The sequence below is a fragment of the Apteryx mantelli genome, chromosome 8, assembly GCF_036417845.1.
Source record: "Apteryx mantelli isolate bAptMan1 chromosome 8, bAptMan1.hap1, whole genome shotgun sequence".
Classification (NCBI taxonomy): domain Eukaryota; kingdom Metazoa; phylum Chordata; class Aves; order Apterygiformes; family Apterygidae; genus Apteryx; species Apteryx mantelli.
The window spans coordinates 24,344,122-24,366,586 of record NC_089985.1 but is presented as its reverse complement, the minus strand read 5'-3'; positions in this window follow the sequence as shown (position 1 = coordinate 24,366,586).

Sequence of the window (22,465 nt, the reverse complement as noted above, 5' to 3'; positions counted from 1 at the left end):
CTTTGGACATGAACTTCTCTCAACCTGGCTGGCTGCTGCTCTAAAGGTTTCAATATTTTATGGGCTCTGGCTAACTCAGCCGTGAGATTCAAGCTGCAGAGATTTAACTCTAATGTAAAATCATGAACGGATGAAAACTGGGATGTCATAAGTAATACATCTACAAGAGCAGGATGCAGTTACCATTTTTAAAAGGTTTTTAAAAAGAAAACAGCATTCTCTACTCCCTCTTTGTATCCTAAAATGAAAAGCCTCTGAGCTATTGTACTAATACATAGCCATCTTTTCTTGGCTGCTTTTCTTCAATTGCTGCTTAATTGTTGTGGGATTTTTCCTTAAGGTCCACCATCAACAAGAAAGCCCCTAATGTCAGCTTCCTAGAGAAATGGGCATCACATCACTTAATGTTTATAGGCCAAATCCATTCCTTAGCATCTTCTCTTTTTGTCTCAAAACTGATTTAAAACATTTGGAAAATCTGTCTATTCAGCTGGAGTGTTCTGCTGCATTCTTTCCTAGAAACAGTGGGGTCAGATGTGATTTGTCTGATGGACTTTTTTGCTGCAATCTATAGCCGTTTCCCTTGAGTCCTGCAGAGTCTAGCAAAGCAGCACAGCCCTATAATGGCCCCAATGACAATATGTTCTTTGTGTGAAAGAATCCAGGGGGAAGTGCTGGAAGGTGCTCTGGTCAGTAAAAAAATAGTTTTAGTGCTTGCTTATTTTTATCATTAGGTACGTTGACTCCACTGGAAATATTTTCTTGACAGTAAATAAGTGTCACCATAAAACATTTAACAAGCCTGAAGAGAACAAATACAGAGTCCTTTTCTTCTTAAAAGGCTTCAGTTGTTAATGTCTGTTATTAGCACATTTCATCTGAGAGGGCATGAAAGAGGGACTGTATCTTGTGCATTTTTGGACCTGCAGTGAAGAGTTTTATTTAATCTATTCACAAATGTATCTCCCTTACGTGTGATGACAAAAAGATTCCTCTCCCTCTTTAAAAATGTGACCTAGTCCAAAACTCTGTTAGGACAATATGATGACTGAGATCTGCATTTTGTCAGGGCTATTCAGGTTTAAAGCACAATTATAATTAGGGAATCCCCTCTGTAGAAATGGCTTCAGGGGTTTGCATAATTGCTGCCCATCTCTGCCTTCCCTAGCACGTTTGCCCAGTTTGCAAGTGTCACCTTGGTTTTTTCTAAGCACCAGCAACACATGCTCACCCTGTTAACTGCAAATTGTGCTCTGCTCTCTTAACTTTGCACACCGTTCATTGACAGCTATAAATATTCAGAATCGGAAACAGCTCAGCCCAGTATTGATGGTGCATCAGGCAAAGCACAACGCTGCTATGTTAGCTCCACAGTGCCCATGAGCGTTAAGTCCTATTCCTCCATCCCCTGCCCCTGAATACCTGCAATTAACCAAACAGAAATAATTTGAGGTGTGCAGGAGGGAGGCATGTACAGGAAAATAGGTGCTTCTTTTTTTGGATTTCCAGTCCTTTTCCTGATCATAAAGCTGTCGCAAAAATGCAGATTCCACAGTGAGGGGGCACCAACCTGCTGTGGTGGAAGGGTAGAATGGAGACATTTAAATAGGTCAGTAATAGACCAGGTTTTACACTTTAACTTTAATTACCCACATACAGGACAGGCAGAACATTTATCTGGCTTGGCATCGCCTCACTGTGCTTCCCCTTGGCCATGCCATCATCCAGGTGAGCCCTTACCAAGTGACCACAAGAGCCTGGGGCACCACAGGGCAGGCCAGCCTCAGCGCAGGGTGACACCTTGCCTGTTCATCTAGGGCCAAGTTCTCAGACTGATTCAGAAGCAATAACCTCATGGAGGTGAGCAGATTTGCCAGGTGTCCAGCTTTTCTCGTGGTGATCTCTGAACGCTTGGTGTTTGATGTGCTTTTGCTTCCTTTCAGCCCTAAGACCATTTGCATCGCGCCGTCCCTGTTACTTACTGCCACTGCTCTGCCTTGGTAAAGGCTGGGTGTGCTGTCCACAGCCCGTGGTCCTTTCCTGGTTTCCAGATCCGCTGTAGTCTCTGATACCACTTTGTCAGCATTTCAGTTGGGAATGGAGAAACTGTGGGACTAATTTAAGAACCAGAGCAAATGTAGCCTAAAGGGAACAGTTTTGCAGTTTGATTAATTTTACTAGATATTAATAGAATCATCTAAAGCTTTTGTTTGATTATTAAACATCAGGGGAAATCCTTTATTCAGGCAAACTGGTGCTCTTGTGGTTTCATGGTGGCATGTGATTTGAGATCAGCTGAGGGTCTGGCCATGTGTTCTGCTTTCTGCCCCAGGACCAAAATCCATCCCACCACAGGAATGTTGGGAGCAGCCTTAGTGAGATCTGCTCACACCATAGAGGGTCTTGCTAGGGCTGCATAACTGTACAAGGCCGTGTGATATCAAGTGTCTAGCAGTGACTCCCAAAGAGCCTGAAAACTTGGTAAGCCCAGGAAATCCAGAAACTGTGAGGTGACGCCACCCCTCAGAGAAAGCAGTGCACCTCTCCTGAAGAGAGTGTTTGGTTGTAACGTGTATTTGTAAACATTTCCTCCTAAAAACCTGAGTCTCTTTAGTGAAGTTCTAAACAATTGCTTTTTAGAATTTTTTACAAGTATAGAGCTTAGGTTAAAAATCTATGTATTTCTTACATGTGACCATGATGAAGGTATCTTTATCAGCCGCTCATTAGAGGTAAGATGGATACAGCTGAATTGGACATGGAAGGGAAAATGTTTTCCCTATGCTGCATAACTCAGTGGGATTCCAAAAATGTTGTTCTGCATGGAATGAATCCAGATTTCTTCTGAGAAAAAGGGGTGGGAGAGAGAGTGAGAGGGAGCATGCAGAAGCATTTAGCCAGCTAATCTGATTTCAGCTGCGGAAAGATCAGGGCCTGGTCTCCTTCATCTCAAGTGGATTGCTCTGATCCTCAGGACGCCTTTGCTGTGGATCAATCCTGCTGGTCTGTGAGGCAAATGATAGCCTCTCCCATAATCTCACCCAGCTGGTTGTCTCTCATTTGAAGTTCAGTAAGCTGTCATTGTTAATACTGCCATGCCTTTCTGGATGAGTGGATTTTATTCCTAAACCTCATACGAAAAGATTTGGTAGCTGGGAAGCCAACACTGGTTTTCAGTTCCACTGCCAGCTGAATTACCTGGATAAAATTACTCTCAGTGATGCTGATATGGGTCTGGGAATGGCAGGTTGTGCTCTGCATTTTGGAGGAAGATGCTATGGTTTTGGCTTATTCTTGGTCCTGGCCTGTATAGCTCCACTAAGGCATTTTGAGTTTGGATGCTTCAGCCTGTCATGGTAGCCCAACTGTGCTGCTCCGGAGGTGGCTCCAGCAAGCACATGGCGGTGGGCAAGGCTGGAGCTGGCTGCGACAGCCGTGGAGCCGATGCCGAGCCAAGGGGCATCAGGGCTTCATGCCTGGAGCACTCCTGGCATGCTGCTCGGAGCAGGCGCTGCCAGGCTTGTTTACAGAGCACTGGGCATCTTCTTTCTCAAAGAGAGGCAATGCTGTACAGTATTCAGTAAAGAAAGGATAGCCATATTCAGGTATTTGTGTTCCCCAGCAGCAGTCTGAGAAACACAGATTCCTGACGCATACCCGCAGATCCAGAACTAATTCAAAATACACAGTTATTACTAAAACTACATAACCGATCATGCACAGACTGGACGGCTTTCTGTCTCCAGACGGACATTACTTACATGGCCAGTCATTAAAGGTAAACCATATGGCCTATCTCTTCTCTGTTGTATATTTCTCTCATATGTCAGTGTCTAAAATGCATTTGGAGTGCTTGACTGGAATAGGGGTAGGAGTCTGTCATTTCTACCTTAAAAACATTTTACCAGTCAACATGGTCTAGCAGGCTGCATAAAAGCAGATTCTATATGTTTCCTTGCACTGGGTCTCTTTTAATTCCACTCTGTGATCTCCACACAATGCCATTAGAGCATGTAAAATTTAATTTCCATCTCATCAGTGTCAGAAGCTTATCAAAGATTGCCTGCAAAAAATTATTATGCTACTGGGTGAGTCCAGAACATATGGGCATAGCATTAGTCACCATGGCCTCCACAGTTCCTCCAGCAATTATCAGCGAGGAGAAGAGGCATGTCATATACTTTAAAGGAAGAAGTGCATTTCTCAATATGTCTTCTAATAATGAACACCTCTAATTCTAGTAAGACAGGACAAGTCAGAAATAAAGCCTAATTTAAATCCATAATATAAAGAGTTGACTCAGAATCACAGAATCACAGAATCACTGAGGTTGGAAGGGACCTCTGGAGATCATCTAGTCCAACCCCCCTGCTCCACCAGGGTCACCTAGAGCACATTGCACAGGATTGCATCCAGGCGGCTTTTGAATATCTCCAGAGAAGGAGACTCCACCACCTCTCTGGGCAACCTGTTCCAGTGCTCTGTCACCCTCACAGTGAAAAAGTTTTTCCTCATGTTAAGATGGAAGTGTCTGTGTTTCAGTTTGTGCCCATTGCCTCGCGTCCTGTCGCTCGGCACCACTGAAAAGAGTCTGGCCCCATCCTCTCGACACCCTCCCTTCAGATACTTGTACACATTGATAAGATCTCCTCTCAGCCTTCTCTTCTCCAAGCTAAACAGGCCAAGCTCTCTCAGCCTTTCCCCATAAGAGAGATGCTCCAGTCCCCTAATCATCTTTGTGGCCCTTCGCTGGACTTGCTCCAGTAGTGCCACATCCCTCTTGTACTGGGGAGCCCAGAACTGGACGCAGTACTCCAGATGTGGCCTCACCAGGGCTGAGTAGAGGGGGAGAATCACTTCCCTCGACCTGCTGGCAACACTCTTTCTGATGCAGCCCAGGATACCATTGGCCTTCTTGGCCACAAGTGCACATTGCTGCCTCATGCTTAACTTGGTGTCCACCAGCACTCCCAGGTCCTTCTCAGCAGAGCTGCTTTCCAGCAGGTCAACCCCCAACCTGTACTGCTGCATGGGGTTATTCCTCCCCAGGTGCAGGACCCTGCACTTCCCTTTGTTGAATTTCATGAGGTTCCTCTCTGCCCACCTCTCCAGCCTGTCCAAGTCTCTTTGAATGGCAGCACAGCCCTCTGGGGTATCGGCCACTCCCTGTCTGACTCCCTGTCACCTAAAACTATAATGCCCGGGGCATGTGTATTATGAACTTGTATACATTTTATCTAAGGGCAGGCCTCCAGTGCAAGCAGACATCACTTGTGCCTAGGGCAGCAAGACTGAGAGGGTGGCAAGAAACAAGCAGAGCTGGGATTTTTCCTCTTCTAATAGAGCTTCTCATTTCTGTCTTAACATCCTGAGGAATGACACATTCCTTATACTCTTCACACCAAGGGATATTTTCTGTTGGCTAAACAACATAAAGTATGTCATTTTACTTAACCATCTTTGTAATCTCAGATGATGAAGCCACTAGGCACATATTAGAATTAGTGGTAGCTACCCGAAGTTGACATTTCTGTCCTGGTTAAAGCTCTCCCCTTGCTCTGTTCTGCAATAGAAAAAGTGATGATTAAGGTACAGAAAAGCAGTTTACCAGGAAAGGATGGGAGCAGCATTTTCAGCACACTGTCTCCCAGAGAAAGCTCCTGCTGCCCTTGTGCTTGGCACCCTGGGGCATCTTGGCCCTCAGGAGCCCTTCCCTCCCCCATTTTGAAGCTGTCCTCTCCTCTTCCCTGCTACAGCTGCTGGAGCCTGAGGGCTGGGCGCGGGGCAGGCAATGGGGCCCGCTGGGAGGTCGGGGCAGCCGGGCCGAGCAGAGGCTGCCCAGCGGTGACGGGACGTGCCGCCACCCTCGGGGCGAGGGGAGGGAAGGGGCTTTGCAGCCGGACCGGAGGGTCTCACGTCCGGCCCCGCAGCCCCCAGGATGTTGGTCCCGGGGCCACGAGGCCACAGCTGAGAGCTGGCTGTGCGAGCAGCTGTGCTGCCATCGAGCATCCTTGCCTCGGTCTCCCCTCAGCGCTGCCGCAGCAGCCGCTGGGAGCGTGGAAGGGCCTTTGGCTCCTGGTGCCCACCAGGAATAGCCAGCGTAACCAAAATGCGCACACCAGAAAGTGTGCCAGGACGAGCACACGACTGGATCCCGATCAGCTCTTCTCATTCCATTGGGCAAAACCTGGACAGTCCTCATTTCAGAGATAAGCGTATACACATTATCTGAGCTGATGCCCTATAAAGTCTCAAGGACTGTAACCTGCGAGGGCTCCAAAGAGTTACTTTAATCTGCTTGGGAATTGGCTGTACTCCAGAGCCAGTTACGCCAGAAGATGAAGTTGCACAAAACAAACCTCTGCTGCTAACAAAATTTACACTGAACAAAAGTTCTCACAGCAGCCTTTGGCCTCCTCCTGCTCCTTGCCCCAAGGCTGGTGGCTCGCCCAGTTCTCCGGAGCCGCCTGTGTTATCCCGACTCCAGCAGCCTCCCCAGGCAGGTCCCGCAAGCGCAGACTAACCCTGCACAGCTACGCAACGCCCCTCTACCGCGGTGTGAGATGTTAGGCCTGCTCCTCAGAGAGAGGCCACTGGTCAGCTAAAGTAATACGCAGAGGAATTTGGATAACTCGCCAGCTCTGCCTGTATGGGCTGGAGAGATCAGACACAGGAAAGCTTTTTGAGTGATACGGTTTTTTCTTCAAACATTTGTGACTAGTGTACACACGGACATTTAGCCTTTCTTACCTCCTTGTTCATTTTCACTTAAACATGTAGAAGAAGTGATATTTCCTCCTGCCATACCTGTAGTACTGACTTTCCTCATAAAGTCCACCTTGACTAGACTTCTTTTATCTATGGACTCCCACAAAACCCATAGTCCATCATTTTGTTACTGTTCATTATTAATAACCATATGTATAGTATAAATATATGGTTGTTTCTTGCCTCCCATGAGTATGAAGAAGAGCAAATATATCACTTCCACCCGGAGACACCAGCATTCACACTCTGTTTACGTGATGATGAAACTGAAAGTTTCCATTCTTATGTTTTATGCCCTCTGTGATATGGACTTGTCTTGAATTATGTTTCTTTCTTCACTCCTCTCTTTACTCCTTTAGACGATCTTTCATTAGCTGCTGTGGTCCCCATCTGTCTGTCCGCACAACAGAAACAACAGGTGCAGGAACCTTCTCCTTCGGCATTTCTATCAAGAATAAAGTTCCCTGTTCACCTGCCCTTTGCTAACTTCCCATGTTTATTTGCTTTTGCTGCAGAGAATAAATAAGGAACAGTTCCCAGAAGCTCCAGCTATATTTATGTAAAGCTTCTCTGTAAGCTAACAGTAGTTTTCAAATCAGATCAGATCAGATCATAGTCTCTTTATATAAAAAGGACTTTTTAAAGCTATTGCTATATTAAGTTATTAACGAGGTACTTGTCCGGTAAGCACCTAGGCAAAATATGTCCTTATGAAAGATCTTTTCTAATTTTATTTATACAGAAGAGCACTATGGTACAGAAATTGGTTGAAACATCTTTCTTCTTACCCTTTTCTTTCAGCTGTGACATTCAGATTTCCTAGGTGTTGCATTTTTTTGTAACAGATTACACTGGTCACAAATAATATGTGCAAATACAATTCTTCAGAATTTTAAATATATATTTTTCTATGGAAGCGTTCTGGAATATTTCGCTCTATGTGGTTTTGGGAAACTATTGGTGTTTTTGCAAAGTGAGACCCAAAGTGGAAGATATAACGCACTGGATGTGTCTTGCACTTTCAAACAAAACGTGCTTCCTCAAAAGGAGGCAATGAAGCGTCTAAAGCCAATAGGACAAAGTGATTCAGGTCGTAAATGTACGGTTTCGAGTTTGTCTTACTTGAAGCAGTAATTGCACTGTCCAACGCATGCTAAGAAGCTGCTGTTTGTAAGGCAAACATTTTGTATCAAGTCATTACTCAGTTTGTTACAAGCTGTGGACACATAATAAAAAATGACTACAGTAATATCTTGATGATAGTCTCTGCACTGATCAACTGCAAGTGATCTGATTAACAGTCAGCTGCTGATTCCCAGTTTAATTAATCCTGATGGGCTATTGATGCGCTGCAACTGTTTGTCCTAATAATGAGTTTTGAAATTAGACTGCGACAAGCCACTTACTTAGACAGCTGCCAAGGAAAATAATCATTTAAGAACACGAGCAATGAAGATGACAGAGGAGGAATGGCTGCTATTTGACAGAAAATTCACATGGCTGTGTCACATGTGTTTTATTTTTACATTTGGAACACATTAACTGTACCAGCAGTAAATGGTGACTGCGAGACACATAACTAGCTTTACAATTAAGAATGCTACTTCTCATCAGTATGCAAAAGCTAAACATGAAACATGAAGTGTGTTAATAGCAGAATATATGTAGCTACAGACCACTGAACAATTTAGGTCAGTTCTTTGCAATGTTTAATTAGACTAATATATCTGTTTGCAATTAATAACAGATGTGACAAGCTAATGTGTCCATGTACTGACAAATTAACCTTTGCCCATCAGCTGCTCGGATCTGTGAGAAAAGTGCCATGTTTTGCCTCTGTTCAACTGAACCTAAATAAAATTGCAAGATAATTATAAACATAAATGTTAATAGAATGTGCTTTCCATGGGAAGAATAAACCAAAGGAGCGTATTTCTCAGCCAGACCATCATACTGTACCTTGCCATGTGACAGAAACTGCAAATTATATTTTTCCATTTGTCTCAGTGCAATTAGTGTTTGGTTTGACAGATGCTAGTTCGATAGTCCACATCTCCAATGGACCTGGGACATACCAGGGACCCTAAATTAATAGCCTGGGTAAAAATGCTTCCATAACCATTGAGTCTTTGGCTTTATTTGCTGTCTGCAAGCAAATGTGCCCTCAATTTATGACAAGCCTTGCCGCTGAAGTGACGTGGCAGACATGTCTGTCAGAACTTGGGCTGAGGCCATCAGCATATTTCAGATAACTAATGGGAGCATCTCTCACCCCGGGCTCGTGCTCTCTTTGCATTGCCACTAGTACCTCTCCCTTCCTCTCTCTCTATCTCTTTTTATAGATAGATAGATAGAGTGAGTGAGTGAGTGAGTGAGTGAGTATATATATGTATATGTGTGCAAACAGACACACACACACATGTATATACACACACATATACATAGATGTACATCTATTATTTTTAGTAAAGGTATTTGCATATAATATTATACTATACAGTGTCAAATTCCATGAAATGGTTGTTTTCCTCTAGATCTGACCTAAACTACATCCCTGCTATATTTAAGATTCCCAAAGCGAATGGCATGTCTGGGTATCTCCATGCCTGAATGCTTACCACCTGTGGAAAATCAGCCTTCTTAGACATTTTGGAGTTGGCATATTAGCTTTCTCTAAATGTTCTCTATTAATGACAATCAAAGACAAATTACTAACCTAAACAGACATTTGTTTTGGCCCAATATTACCATTCTTGAAAGTCTTGATCTGCATTTTTATCTGCATGTTTATGTTGATTAGGATGCAGATATTATTGATTTGGAACAACCTCTGGCTTAAAAGGCCCAGGACTGGAAACATATACTAGGGAAGATCACCCTCTACATGTCCAATTTTTATGTTTTTTCCTAAGCACCTACTGCTAGAGGGATGCTGGGGATAGATGGAACTTCGGTTTAGCCCACTACAGTAATTCTTACAGTATATTGCCATTTTACTGCTAATTATAGAATAAGATGTCATTTTCCATTCTAAAGAGGGATATAGCATTTACCCTCAATGTATAGCTGCTTTAGCATAAAAACTTGTGATAGGTGAACTGTACTTTTATCTGACTTGTGGGAAATTTGGGGTTAATATGTGGGCAGCCAGATATTTTCAAAAATTATTTTTTTTAAAAAAAAGCAGGATTTGTATTTGGAATATGTTCAAGGAGGATCTGGGCAGTGGGGAGGTTTTTTAGTTTGGGGAAGCTGGTGAGTTGAAATGGATGATTAGGATGATAGACTTAGAGATCTGTAAAAACTAATGGGAGTCAGCCTGTGGAGAAGTTACAGAGGGAATATATAACTGTGCTGTTATTGACAAGGCTCAGATGTGGCACAAAGAAACTACTTCCTGGAAATATGCACTTAAGCATTTTACATGATCAGTGAGACCACTGAAATCTCAGGAAACAGCTTAATTAGGATCTCCAGGGAGTTTCAGAAATACTTTCAAACCTGGGAATCCAAACCAAACTTCTTGGCTGTTGTTTAATCGCTTTTGCAGTACTTGTATGTTCTCCATTGTATTGACTAATGCTCAGATATTTAAAAGAAACAGTGATTATCCATAAAAAAATAAATATAATAGGACATTCAAAATATTAGGTAAACATTATATTCGTTTAAATAATACATCAAAAGTGAATTACTACTTGTTTTCTATTTGTCCTTCCCAGTGCATCAGCCATCTCATTCCATCACTGTTAATCATATTGTTAGTTTTCTAGTGGTCCCACTTGGCAGAAATCTTGCATTTGCAAAATTTGCATGGGAATCTGTGACTTATTCTGTATAGAGAACTGAGTCATGAATGAAAGATTCAAACTTTTTAGGGCATCCACAGTTAATGCATATATTGTATTTATTCTCCAATTAGTACCATTTATTACATTTTTCATGACCAGTTTATTGTCTTTGCATCAGCTTCCTTGAGGTATTTCAGTCTAACAGCATCAGCATACATTCATGTTTTAGTTCTGTTCTCTATTGGAATTCCTTCAAGAAAAAAGTTTCATGAGGAAGTTGAAACTCCTTTTCAGTTGGAGCCAATACTAACCTTTGAATTAGTCCATGGCTATGACTTTCCTTCTTATGTTCATTCACTAGTGAAGTGTATTGTCTTCATGCTTAGGAGATTGTCTTTTTGCCATTCTCCTTATCTGCACTGCTGTCATGGTAATTAAAATTTAGGATCTCACTCAGAGAAACACACTAGGTGCTTTTGAGTCCTGCAGTCTAGAAGTAGAAAGACCTATCATCTGATTTGGTTGTTCTCAGATGAATTCACAGTGGCTGTAGTTTGTTAAAAGTATTAAAGAATATGTTTATATGCGATACCCCTGTAAGTTGGGCTTCGTACTAAGATGCCTTGAAACCTACTGTGTAAAACAACGCGGTGCACCCTGAGGAGCAACAGAGCAACTCCTGCTGTGACCAAACAGAAGAACATCTCCAGTGCTGGTCAGGTAGGAGAAACCTCAGCACACACTCTTAATATGCGCTTTTCACTAATACCTGCAGTTTTGGTCCCAGGATCACCCCATCTCTGGGTTATATTTATAACATCACACCTGAGATCAAATAGTATCAAATTATCTACAGTCTAGAATTAGCATCAGGATTTGAGGAAAAACTCATAAAAAGAAGGCAACATTAAGACACAAAGGAACTATCAATTACATGTGCTACTGCTCTCTTGGACACCTTCTGCTTTGTGCTGCTCAAAAATACACATTAGGACTAGATGTATATTGACATTCCTTACCCAAATAGGTGTCAAGAGGTAAAACATCATTATCTTTCAGCCGTAAAACTACAGTATCCACCTGTTTTCCCTCCTAAAGGTCAGATGCTCACAGTGTGAATGTACTGCCCCTAAAATGAATGCCACATTGTCATCAGCATTCAGCACCACAACTGCAGAATAAAGGGAAACCAGACAGCCACATAAGAAAGAGGAGATAAAAAGAAAGCAGAAAGCAAAAATAAAATGCCTTAAGTCTGTGCTGCAGACTTTCTCCCTCCCTTGCTAATCGATCATCCTCCCCACGTTCCCTCAACCAAGCAGCTGGCCATGGTATGGTCTGCAGATAGACCCGCAAAGGCAAAAATACACCGGCACAAAACTGGCACGCACAGGTGACAGCGGGAGGTCAGACAGCTCTTCCACCAAAAGAGCGAGCAGTGCATTGCAGGCTGCCTCACAGCAAAGGCTTCGCTGCAAGACCCTCCTTCCCACGGAGACATGGGGACAGGGAGCAACAGGAGCACTTGGGTGTTCCACATTTGATGGGCATTGCAATGGTACCTTTTCCTGCTCTGCATTAGGCTCTGTTAAGAAAACCATGTTGTTGATGAGATTTATTGAGCATGGAGTCTCCGGGCAGGCTGTCCACCTGACATTCTCATTGCAGAAATTCACAATAAGATCCTACTTTTTAAGGCAAATAGTCTGTGCTGTATCACAAAGAGCACACTTTTTTTGAAGAGAAATTACCATCTCACAAGCATCTTCAAAAAGCCATTTTCAAATTGTGCCTTGAAATGACTTTTTTTTTTCCTTCTGATCTGGTAGACATGTTCATCCTTCAAATCAAAAATAAATTGAAAAATATAAAATCTCAATCAACCAACAGTTGAAAAAAAGAAGAGTGCAGAATATTTCTACATACAAATAGTCCTTGAACAAATGAGCAATCCTAATTCTTCCTTTGAAGCCATGATTTGAAGACAGTGGGAATAAGGATTGAAGGAACAGAACCTTGGTGTCAAGCACTCAAGCACTATCGTTGTTTGCCTGCAGAAAGTAACAAGCCCAACAACAGAAAATGCCACCCAAAAAGTTAAGGTAAAAACTGAAACCTTGGTATAGAGGTATGCCTATGGAAGAGGCATGCCTCAATTTAAGCAGCAGCTGGAGTTTTAGGCTCTTCTCTTTCTTTTAGGATGGTGATCTGAACTTCTGGGCTATGTGCTTGGTGATACCACGTGTGGGACAGTAGTTTCCTTCTCAGAACAGCAAAGGGAGGAGTTGCACTGTGCTCAGGTACTGCAGATGCCCAAAGCCTCAGGTGCAGTAGGCCTCTCTGCCAGCTACATTATGCACTGGTTTGTTTTTAATTATTGTACAGCCCCTTGTGTGTTTGAAAGAGAGAAAAGATTTTGAGATGCTTCCTGCCCCTTTTTGCCCTCTGTATTGCTGGGAGCATGGCAGAAAGGTAGCTACCAGGGATCCTGGGAAAAAGGAAGTGTAATGGATTGGAAAAGCATATACTTTACTTTGAAAAGTTCATCCACCTGTTTCTGAGTAGTCTGCAAAAAAAAAAAAAAAAGTCTATAAATGCTACATAACTTTTTCATGAATACGGCCTTTAGCTAGGCTGAACTTCCAAAAATGGTTTTGAAGCACTACAATACTATATCCTGACAGCTTCCAGCGTAACAAAGCCTGTATTTTTGTGCTTCCAGGAACTAGCTAGGACAGGTGTATATGAACCTAAATAGCAGGTTATATATAAACAATAATTTCTAAATGATGTGTGAGACATTTGAGTAGATTCATCTCCCCGAGCCCAGTGTTGAAAACCTCCGTCCCAGGCAGGGTGGTTTACTCACTTGCATGTGGCTGTTGAGCTGACGGATGTTACCCATGTATGTTTGCTCAGGCTGATGATATACAGACACAAAAAACTGAGCAGTTTAAAGCAGAAGACGCTTGCTGGACTTTGGGTCAGCATGTTTGTGCTGTGGCTCACCTCAGGGCAGAGGTGCCAAAGGTGGGGTTGTGTGCAGCACCACACCATGATGCCCAGCACAATGCACTTCTCTGTATGGGCTTTTTATTTAGGTAACGAAAAAATGAATGAAAATCTGATACTCGATATATAGGCAGGCATAGCTGTAAGGGTGGAATTAACTCTTTGACCATTATTTTTACTATTTTACTTGAAAATGTAGGGCTTTAAAATATTTGTTCTTGCACACCTCAATTTTCTCTTTTCACACTGGAGGAGATATTCTATTTCTCTACAGAGCTACAATCAAAGGATACATGTATAAGGGCCCTAATAATTTTCAGAGATTTTTGTTTCAAGCCATTAAAGCTGAAATACTTTATTGCCTTTCCAAAGCTTTCAGAAAATAAGTAGATGAAAGCTCTGGGCTTTTTGTTGTTCTTGTTCTTCCACTTGTACAAATAGCATATAATAACACCTGCATTCTAAAACTTTTTTTTTCCCCCTCATATCCCAAAACAGTATAAATTGTTGTGGTTTCGATCAGCTATTAAAAATTCCTTTCTACCTTCTCAATTTCCAGCAAAGCAATATGGCTCTGGTAGACTGATGTTACAGATACATGGTATTACTTCATAACCTATCATCATATGAAATTAGATTCTCTATCAAAAACAAAAGTTTTAGACGGATGAAATTATGATTCTGTGAGCAGGTCTCCTGTTCTGGCATCAACATTGATGCAAAATTGATGAAACTTCCAAGTGAAATTGCATTGTTTGATCTTCACAGTCCTGGAATAACATAGCCTAAAGCTACAGTTTCTGTAAACTTACTTTGCACAAACGACTTAGCCACTACTGATGTATTGACATAGTGTGCCCATGAATGACATTAGGGCTACTTAGAAAAGAGACAAAATAACAGCAAAAGAATGCAGCAATTGGTTCTGAAATTACCTTTTTCCAGTGAACCTCTCTGAAAAATTACCTTTTTCTGCTGAGTCTCACTAAAAAATTACCTTTTCCAACTGAAGCTCTCTCAAAGTGCCTTGATGTTAAGCAATATAGTTTTTAGTTGAAAATGTCACAAGGCCATGAAAAGAAATTGATAGAAAATTTCAGGGTTCCTTGTTGATATTTGAAGCAGCCTGTGGATTTTTGTTCTTTAACACAGATCTTCTCTGCTGTGCTACCGCTTTGATTTCTCTATTGCCAAAAACAGCATGTTTCAAGGCTTAATGGCTTCACCGAGAGGAATGTGAAGGTGATTTAGTTATTGCTATGGAGGTGATGTTACCAATAGGAAATTGGTAAACAGATGTCTTCTGAGTCCTTTCCAGTCACATTAAAGGGGTTGGATGGTTTTTAGTGGTAATTAAAAACTAAAATGGTAATGAAGTAAGATAAATAATCTCTGGATTTCTTCTTTTTAAAGACATAAATAAATACAATAGTACCCTGATTATCTGAACTACTTGGGTAAAGGTGTTCAGATATTTGTCTACATATGTGGCTGAGAAGGAATAGAGATCCAGAGATCTTAGAAATCAATGGAAGGGCTCCCATAGCCTCAGTGGGCTTTAGCTCAGACCTATAACTGGAAGTTAAGAGACCAGGTGACTGCTAGCAGGAATTTAGAGCAGAGAATTTTACAGGCAGGGATCAGGTTTTTCTATACCTTATAAGGCTGAAGCCTCAGGCTGTTTGTGCAGGTGGATCTAACACCTGTATACAGCCTCAGTGAACTGTAGCAGTCAAAAGAGGCAGTGTATTAGCAAAACTGGGAGCCAGGAGACGCAGAGATTAAAGCTATGGGCACCTGAATAAGATACCATGAGACAGCTAGGGGATAATTTTACAGTGCATTGGCAATAATTGCATTTGTGCAAGCTCTTCCTGTGGTAAATGCAAGGTTACCCTTCTCTGGGGAGTGAGATACTTTGCATTTACTGGAGGTAAGAGCATGGACACAGGCAATTACTGCAGAACAGCTGACTCTCCACGAGCTCTCACCCTTGTAACTGGTTCATGTGCTCTCAACATCTGGGAGAATTCTTCTCGCTTTCCATTAGGTGCTCAGCCTAAACTAGTAAATGAGGTTCCCTTGATAGTCAATGGAGACAGAGAGGCCCTTCCAGATTCCTCCCACCCACCTTGGACTGTCACCCCTCCTGACGAAGGCCTGGGCACTCCAGATGCCCACACGGTCCAGATAATGACCCACATCGCATACATGGTGCCTGCAGGGTGATGGCACTTGTTATGCACAGTCCTTCATGTAATACACAACTCTGTGGTGCAGTCAAGCTGAGGCAGGCAGCATTGATCCTCCCGTGTGCTGCTGGTGGTGTCCCCTTTCCAGCAGGGCCAGGGCTTAGGAGGACTGTCTGGAGGCATCTGTCTGCTTCTGTTGGCAGTGGAGGGATCCCAGTCTCACATAGCAGGGCACCTAACCTTTTGTTAGATTAAAGAAAGATGACTATGAGTAGGTCACTTTCTTCACTTAGGTCTGGGAATGAGGGCTGACAGTCAATCACAAAGATGCTCTGAGTAGATACGAATGAGCTGTTGACATTAGATTAGTTTTACCCCTGAAATGTAGTGTGGGATCAATAGCTGATCAAGCATTGACTTCTAGCAAGCAGCATCCAAAAGAAAGGCAGTGTGTATGAAAACAGTGAACAAATTGTTGCCCAACAGGAAGGGAGAAATGCAATCTGACACCTTGTAACTCCCAAAAGGACAATGACTCCAGCTGGATTTTAGGATCTGTTGGATGTGGTGAAAACTGGCAGCCCTGAAAGCAGAGGCGGGAGTCGCAAGCGAGCGGGCTGCAGAGGACAGAGCCCTGCATGCAACGGGCCTCTGAGGCTTGCTCCCCTTGTAGGTCCAGGGCAGCTGCAAGGGAGGTCTGTCCTGGTCCTCGTGTCCATCACCACGACTCTTAGAGCTGTGCCAGGTCGAGAGCCAAAGGGGTTTTGTGCATCCAGTTTGAATGTGTCTAAAATGATGCTGTTTAGGCAAAGGGGGTGTCAGTGCAGCTGGCTCTCTCCATGGGACTTCCCTGGCACAGGCTGAGTGGCCAAGAGCCACGGCTGGGGCTTAATCTGTAAAAAGATAAGTCAGCTTTTAAGGTCAGATCTTTTAAAGTTTGTGCATACAGAGTGGGAGAGAAAGGTGTACACAAATCATAATTCCAAACAAGAATCATTTAAGACAAAAGTGTATGCTTTTCTCCCCCACCATACCCTCTCAAGCTTTTGTTAGAAAGAGCTCAATTTTAGTTTGTTAATCTATATCCTAGTGAAAACTCACAGAGAGTGTAATTCCAATTGTATATATATATTCATATATCATCCAGACACAAAACATATTACATGTATTTGAAATGGCATCTAAAGAAATTCTGATAAGTGATTAATTTTTTAAAAGAGTAGTCAAGAACAAAAAATAAATGTGAAAGCAAATTAAAACTTAAATGTCAAAAATTATTAAATGAATTCTTAATTAAATATTAAAAATTCAGCCAAAGGTATTTGGTGAAGACCCCTTTAAAATGCTGCTTCTTTTGAACCTTAATGACAGTTAAAATGTATTTAATTTTCCTTTCATGATGTTTCTATTAAAAACAAGTGACTTTTTCAGTTTCATCAAAAATTTTTGTATAAAATTTGAAATCTGTATAAGTGTACATAGCTAATCTATAGTTAGAAAAATAAAAACAAAAATGCATTGGAGATAATATTGAAAAGAGGAATTCTAAAATCCTTTTTGGTTGTGTATTGTGCTATGTAGGAAACAGAACAATGCATTTGAGAGAGGATACTTGAACATCAGCTATTATCGGTCAATGAACACTGCAAGAACAGCTTTGAGGTTTACATTTAATTAATATATTGAGCAGATTTAGCCAGATAAAAGCCCACAGGATGAACAAAACACTCCTGATGATAGAAGCATGCATCTTCCGTGTAAGTTTTTGAGGCACTGTAATATTTGTTTATTACAAATCATGGCTTTTTAAACTGATGCCCCTGAGTTCCTGAGTTCAGTGCAAGCACAGGATTAACCAGACCCCCTCAAATTGTGAATTTTTGCTTCTCTGAGAAAATCTATGTAATACTTTCATTGATGTCTTGTATATTGACTTAAATCGTTGGTCAATACTCTCTGCCTGTGGCTCTGACATTGTAACCAGGATTGTAACTACAGCTGACTAGAAACAGGCAGTTGCGCTTTGTGAAGGCATTTGAGGTTTCAGAATTTGTTTTCAATATCTATTAGTACAAAAAATGAACCCTTCTATATTACCGCATTAACTGGAGTTTAGAGGAGCACCTCCAGGTTTCATTCATGTCCTTCGTCCTCTGTAGCTTTTTTGTCAAATGCTGCCAGCTAGAGTCCCCATGACACTTGTGGTTTGATGAGATGGCGTCTTGCTGAGCTGGAAGCACATGCCACAGCAATCTTTCTGGTGGTGGTGCTGTGCTGGGGCCTCGCCGTCGCCTGCAGATGAGCCTTGCAAGGAACCCAGCTGGTCATGGTGAGACGGGCACAGGGACCTGGAACGAAAACACAGCTTTTGCATGGTTTCGAAACCACTGATTGCCTGCACCAGTTCTCCCTTAGGTCATGAAAGTCTCAGTGAGCTTTTCCAGGAGGGGTGGGAGGAAGGATGCAAATGTAGGTATTTATGGTGCAGTAAAAATATTCAAGGTAGGGTTGGTCTTTTTGGCAGTGGATACCAAATTATTTTTTAAATCCTATTCTCTTGTGCCAGTCCAAATCTTTCCAAGTGCCAATGGTTTGCCATCACTGACACGAGCTAAAGGGATGCACTTTTGTGCATACTTCTTAAGGGGCTTCGAGGGCATTGCTGATGCAGGAGCCACAGATGCTTGTGCAGAAGTCAGTGCAGAGCAGCATCAGTGCAGGGCTGGCACCTTTTCAGTAGATCTGCGGTTGGGAGGCCACATCTTCTCTTTCTCGAGCCCTTCCTCATCCTCCCCATGAGAAGACCAGTCTGTTGGAAATGCCATAGAGTGAGCTGACACTTCCCTCAGCACCTCCCTGTGAGCTTTCTCTCAGGAGGTGGCATCCCACCACCCAGAGGCCTGACTGTTACCAGACCAAAATCACTTCCAAAATAAAAGTGTGTAGCTACACTCTTTACCAGACATCATAGGAATGCCTCATGATTTCCCTGCATGAAACAGCAGGGTGACTCTCGCCACTGAAAGCCCACAGTGAGTGGACCGGCTCTCCTCCCAGGTCGGCACACCTTTCGGGGGGGGGGGGGGGTCAGCTGGGGGGGGGGGGGTCCCAAATCCCAGCAGCTCCGGCTTCGCCAAGCTCAGAGGAGCTGCCAGTGTGCAGACATGGAGACCAGGCTTGGGCAGTTTTCACGTGCCGTGTGTGGTGAGGGCCCAGACACCTCCAGGGGATCCGCTATTTTGGAATTGCCTGGTCGGTAACCTGGAGACACAGACAAGCTCTTTTAGCAAGAATTAACAGGGTGCACTCCAGTATCCTGGCACGGAGAGATCACGTCTTAACACGCAGCTCCGTTCCATGCTGAAACAAAGTTAAGTCTATGGCAACCTGTGGCATCTTACTCATTACTACCTAATTAACCTCCTAATGGGCACATCACAGGACTCACGTCTGTAATTATACAAAAATCAAGGGGAGAAGTTTGATTCTTTAGATTTCTGAAATCCATTCCAATAAGCAGGTGCTCTTTTGGAGAACTAAATTTTGAGGAAAGCTGAGTGCTGCTTGTATTGGTTTGCTGTTATTTTGTGAAGATAAGCCGGGACTGAATGCCTCATACATGCAAACCCCACACTGACTAAGAATTTGGGATACACAAGAAATGTAGGCTAGAGCACTTCAGGTATATATTCTCACCTGCAAAATACGCTAGGTGAAATACTTTGTTTAAAATGAGTTCTAGTTGCAATTTCTAAAATGCTACATGGTTAGCAAAGCCACATCTACCATGCCATTATAATTTTTTTTATGAATAGATGATATACAGAATAAAAGAGGTTTTTCTGGTCAATAACAGTCCAGATGTGATACCATCAAAGTGTCTTTGGCTTCCCACATACATTAGTCGTGGAACATGCTTTCCATAAAGAGCCCAGTAAAATAACTGCACTCCAGACAAATCCTCCTAAAGAAAATGCTCAGGTTAAAGTCCAAATCCCCTAATGGCCTTGGTTTTTTACATCACATAAATATCTAATGTTATTTCAGATGTTTCTGACGTTATTTTCTACTTAACAAGGTCCCCAACAACATGGCACACATCCTCATTCCCTGCAATTTCACAGGATGCAGTGAGCACCTTGGCAGACAAGCTGTCTAATTGCATTTTTGGTAGCTCGCCTGTAGATGCTATTTCCAGCTACTGCTACATGCTACAAAGAAAAGACCAATGCCAGAGAAATCAAATTCAGTGAATTGTGGGGGCTCGGCTCACCCCTGTGTTAACCCAGTGCTGTCCTGCGCCAGCGAGACCTGGGGCCCAGCCTGCGTCCGCCAGGCGCCCAGCTGGGCCAGGGTCCGAGGCCGCCGGTGCTATTTTGGAGACCACCACTAGATGTCCCATGGACTAAACCAGAGGAAATGGTGACATTTACATTAATATCCTGACAATGAGTGTTTTCAAGTTTAATAACGTAGGTTTGAGTTTATGAAACCACTGTTACACTCTGCTTCATATTAATATAGACAAGGATACATACAGAGTTGTAGAATATTTATCACGCATATTATCTTATGTATACACTCTGCCATTTATTCTGCAAAGAAAGGATTATAAAGATCCCGCACAGTCTAATTTAAAGCCTGTATTTCACTCAGGAACGCTGCACAGCACAGGAACACACAGACACTCTCACTGTGAAGACCAGTCTCTTAGTTAAGATTTTTTTCCATCTACTGAGCCATACAGAACTACTTGCCCTGGGATCAAGCTTTTCTCTTTCTTTTCTTTTTAAGGACATGTATTTTTAATACAAGCAGGTGTCACATTTTTCTTCTACAATAAGGCTCACTATATTAATTTCTAGGAGTCTGAAGACAAAGTAAAGACTTTTTTTATTTTCTGTCATAACCTGCAAGTGTCCTGGGTTACAGAATGGGACTGTCCAGCAGGTTAAAAAATATGAAGTTGGCACTAGTTTGTCCAGATTTTTTCCTGGATCTGGGGTTCCAGAAATCCTTTTTCACAGTAATATATGTCCTTTAATAGCAACAAACACCTATACTTTAAAAATGCTTTTCCTGCTACTTTATAAAATGCTGTTGCCAGGGATAGCAGAGGAAGCATTTATCAGTATTTTTTAAAAGTCTATTTAAAATACAGTAATAAAGTTTAAAATGCTACAGTTCTTTCCAGTGGCTCTGAAAAAGAGATAGGCACAGCCATCAGAAAGATTGCTTCCCAGAAGTACACAACTGAAAATGGGGAGACAAGCAAGTTTATATCACACAAACACACGCACTAGGGGTGAACAAAATATGAGAATATAGTCACCTGGAGCCAATTGTCACAAACTCAGTTTATGTGCTGAAAAAAAACTCTGACAATACACAGCTGGCTGGAAAAAAAAATCAGAAGTGATAGTAAAAAATATGCAGCTAGTATTTATGTGTTTCCCTTTAAGCAAAAAAAAAGTATGAGTTATTATCATTTATATATTACAGGGAATATGACACTCACTTGATTAAAAACTAGCAGAAAGAATAAACCTGTTAAAAAAAAAAAAAAAGCAGATTAGTTTAGATAAGGCCAGGGATTAAGGATAGCTCCAATGTCAATTGCCTTTTTTTGGTATGCTGCATTATGGCACCCTTGAATATTTCTACCCTAGCTATAGGCAGTGACATCTAGTAGTGAGGGCAGAAATGATCAGCTACGAGCTTTTCTTGTGACTTCAAAACTTGCCTGATTGACAAGCATCTCAAGAAATGGTTCTCCTCTGTGACACCCCTCAGGCTGCCAAGCACTTGTAGGCAAACCCGCACTGAATCCTTCAGCTGGGGAGGCAGGAAGAAACTGCAGCAGCATAAGAATTAAAGGATTGTTCACTGTTTTGTTTTGTTTTTTTAAGGGGAACTTCCTGGGTTTATTGTTCCTTTGCAGTTAATCTGATCTACCAATATCCCAAAGGAGACAAAAAAAAAAGTTTAAAAACACAGACCTTAAATAGAGCAGCAGAGCCAAAAAAAAACCTGCAAATGGAGCTGGAACCTGGAATTCTGCAAAACTGTATAGGGTGGGAAGGAAAAAAAAAACAGTTTAGTCCTTTAGTGCAGGAGGTGTCTGCCATTGAAATTGACTGTTATGCTTAGTTACCCTGTTTGAAAACCTTGTTTATTTAATAATCGAATGTTCACATCTTTATTAAACAGAAGTTTAAGCTATTAGAGCTCTGTAATTAATTGATTCAGAGCTGGTGGTTTGGTGGGTTAAGTTCATACACTAGCTGTCCATGAGTGTGAAATCTTAACAGTCCAGGCCAAACGTTTCAGGAAAGCAGACCAAAAGTTAGACTTGGATACTAATGTTGCTTCCTGAGCTGTTCCTGTAGAAAAAAATGTTGGATTTGAAAATGTCCCTGAGCACAAACGGACAACCTGGGGGAGTGAATCTATAGAGCAAACCGGGATGTAAGTGCTCGTGAGGCAGTTATATATTCTCTTATATTCACATACTTTCTTATATTCTTGTAACAGCACTGGCAATTCCACGATAAAGCGCATGTTGAATTATCATGTTTGTATGGATACATTGATAGCTGCTGTTCTTTGAGTTAAATAACAGAATAAACATGGATTCGTAATCTTAAACCCCTTCCTGCCGTGTTTAATGAATTCTTAGTTCAGGATGTACATAAAAAATCA